The sequence below is a fragment of the Zeugodacus cucurbitae genome, chromosome 3 (assembly GCF_028554725.1).
Source record: "Zeugodacus cucurbitae isolate PBARC_wt_2022May chromosome 3, idZeuCucr1.2, whole genome shotgun sequence".
NCBI lineage: Eukaryota > Metazoa > Arthropoda > Insecta > Diptera > Tephritidae > Zeugodacus > Zeugodacus cucurbitae.
In genome coordinates, this window is record NC_071668.1 from 1,897,374 (window position 1) to 1,901,209 (window position 3,836).

A 3,836-nucleotide genomic window follows, 5' to 3' on the forward strand; every position below is an offset into this window, starting at 1 on the left:
CTACAATTGCAACCAGTAGAGATTCTTACTTGCTCATAGCTCTTTCCATAGATAATTTCTGGGAAAATGTGGACCTTTTGCAATAAAGGGTTCCGGCCCTGTCGGCTTAGCGGCCTCAGCTTTCTTTGCTAGTTGGTCAGCAATGACTTTGGGGGTAGGGTTCCAAAACCAGGGTTTTATTTCCGTAATTGGATCATATTTCCCAGCTAATTAAAATCAGATGGAACAAGAAAGCAATCACATATTAATATTTATATCTGTGCTAGTCGGCTCAATAAAATAAATATGGTATTCGAAAGATATTGTTGTAATAAACATAACGGTATCTACATTATCGTGTTGTACGCATAAAAATCAGTGCGAATAGGCGAAGTACTCGCATTATGTAAATACCGTTCATTCATATCTGACGAAGCCATGGAACACAACCAAAAGCCGCAATTAAAAAATAAAGTTAATAGAAAAATTGTTAGTTGGACCAACTACGCTGGAAGCAATTAAGGCCGATGACTCTCTTCGAGACAAACAACAAGCGTGCAGTCATTCACAGAATAATACTTTATGCCTCGCTGATTCCGATAAAGATCGCCCACAACAGTGAGGCGCATATGTGTGTCTTTGTGTGTTAGAAAACAAATACAATAAATAATTTAAAACATCGTTCGCTTTTATTAAGTTCATATTTTACAACTATGTATGTGGCACGTACATATGCAAAACAACAACGCGGCACGCTTCTTCGCCGAGTAGCGGACATTTTTATAGCGTTTCATCCGAAAGCTCTACCGAAGACAACATACGAAAAAAGACCTACATTTTGAATAAATAGAAATCTTGCAAGACTCCCGTTTGCAACTGCAAAGTGTTGGCTTTATTCGACGTTTCCGGCGAATTGGCGCATTGTGGCAACACTCAGCCACACGCGTAAGGCAAATACAGGCTCGCAACCACCGCAATAAGGCGGTAAAGCACCTGATGCGCAACGCGGTCATTACAAATAACACAAATTTATGTGTTTTCTTTACAGTCAGTTGCTTTATGGGGCTGCGTTTGCATTTTCGTTTTTTTATTTTTTTGTTGTATCATTTCTCTATTTTGATTTTTTGCTGCTAACAATCTTTCTAATTGCGACCGACCGAACCGCAGTCGCTTACTTTCCAGTTGTGGCACGTCTATTTTTCGTCGGTGAATGGTACAGTACCGGCAAAAGGCAGCAGAAGCTCAACGTCGACAAACGGGCCGGGCCGCAAACGCTGCTGCTGAAGTTCACTTGCCGCTGGTAGACTTCTACGTTATCGTACCGTGCCGTTGACTGAAGTCTAGCGGCGCTTGCTTATTACTAGTTAGTTAAACCGCCGTTTTTTGCTGCTTTTGCTCGGTGCCGCGCTGATCGCACCACCTCCTTGTTCGAAAGTTGAAAGCTAGGTTTGCGTGCCGCCGCCATCAAGTCATACCATCACCTTCCCCATCGCAACTGCCATCGCCGCACAGTTAGTGCCTCTGCCACTGCCACTGCCATGGTTGCGTTGATCATTTCATTCTGTAAATTCATCGCTTGATGAAACACGATGCACAAAATTCAGCGGAGCAGAAAATCAGATCGCGAAACCATAACGTCTTCCACCAACATTGATTGTCGGGCGTCGTACAGTCATCGCCTTTTGCCAACTCAGCACAACATAAGATAACGTTCTGAGGAGTATTACTCGTTTGTGCCATCTTTCTGTGCAAAATAATGCGATACTCGTAAAATGACAGAAATTGGCCGCGACTCCAACCTGAGCTTTCAAAGGTAGAAAAGTCCTTAGGTCGAAACTACAACTGAACAATTCGAATGCTAACATTTCATCTTCTTTCGAGCTAGTAATTAAAAATCGGCGTCATAATCATGTGCAGAATAAGTAAGCATGCGTACTTTTCGGTTCCTAACCTACTTCCAATCGTACGATAGTCTCGCACCACCCTACTTGACAACGACAACTATCCCAAAGCACTTGTATAATCTACGGTATCCATCAATATGAAATAGCTTCTGTTGCCGCCATTGCGGATCGATGGTCATAGTAGCCGCTGGTGTCAACCTTTTACCTTCTTGCAATAATTTATCATCAGTATCAGGAAATATATTTTCACAACAACTCTTGGACTAATTTTATTATGTGATAATATGAGAATATAATTGGACATTGCTTTATGCTTAATGACATCTAGCTTTATGATATCCATAATGATCCAAAAAGCCCTAGACAGTCCTAAAAAATATATAGGCGATATCTGATATGCAAAAAATAGTTATTTTTTTCTGGACGGCTGTATAGGAAGTTTCTATGTATAATCAGCAGTTTAGCCAGTCAATTAGGAAGGATCCATCGTCGCTTGACAATATCGTGGAAATATCCCATAAAATGGAGCGGGCTCTGTAGAATTGATTGAGCGTTATGACATGATACATAACGCAGGAGCTATCATGAACATATGAAAGTCAGAGTAGCCGTCAATTTTGATATGCTTCAATAGTTAGGTTAGAGTTGGATTAGATGTTAAAGCGTTGGCATACATAATACGATTTTACTATACTTTAATCTCCTAATAAAATTGGATCCATTTACTTTAACTTAAATTAAAAGTTGTATGTATTCTAAAATCATTATCAGACGAAGGCGTGGCTGTTCTACTATTACATCCATCTATGAAGGCGGTAGTGGCACGAAGGTCCCCAACAAATGCTATATAAACAGATAATGATAGCATTTACTAAATACTAGTTTGTAAGAATATATATTTATAATAATACAGGCATAAATGTTTATTCCCAAAATCAGCGGGCGTTCTAATTATTACAATTATAATAAACTGTGTATTTAGTCGGTTTGAGTGTTTCGGCTTTAGCCAAATTCCAAATAATTGTGTGTCAATGTACGAAATTTAAGGGTTAATTTAATTTTTCAAATGCTTGCGAAAGAAATAGCAGTCGAAGGCAAAAACAGCAAGACCTTAAAATACCATTTCCGAATATACATTTCCATTGTGTTTATTTACTTTGTTGTCATTTAGACACTAGTACCAACATTAGTGTGCTCTAAACACACTCGTACGGGAGCAGCGACTCGTAGTTGTTGCTGAAAATGATGATGGTGATTATTTCCGATGATGATGTTGCATATTCACGTGCGCTGAATCAACCAACCGTGACGGGGTGACGTGAGTAATTGTGTTGTTGATCGACACGGCCAGCCGCAGCTGCGACGTTCTGGAACATGTTGTCGGCCAATGGCGGCGGGCGGGCAGTGCGGCCAAATGTCGCAAATCTACCTGCGCGTGTTACCACCACCACTTGTTGGTGTAAACGAATTTGTTAGCTGCGTATACGAGTATGCTACTGTCATTGGCGTTCGATTGACGCTGTTCGGACGCCTCACATGCCACACAAACATATTGCGTTCGTGTTCGTGCAGGCTTTGTTAAAATTTCAGCCTTTTTTTGTTCAAACAAACAGTTGAAAATTATATTTCCTGACATATTCCATGTAATCAAATTAAAAATATATTTAGTACGAGCATGTTTGAATCTGTTTATTGTTACTCATCTAAATCCTTAAGTATTTGTGCGCTAAAGATGAGTCAAGATTTAATTGATTTTTTCATTAATTGCAAAATCTTGTAAATTTTATTCGAAAAAACGCTGGACAACATCCAGCTCCCACGCAGTGAGGTTAGGGATCAAGCCAGGCGCAAGTTGCAAAGGCGAAGAGGAATTATCCAAGCATTTCCTCCTTTAATGTCCAGCATTCGCAAGCTAAGGTTAAAATACCTCGGTAGCACACCTTCGGCGATCCC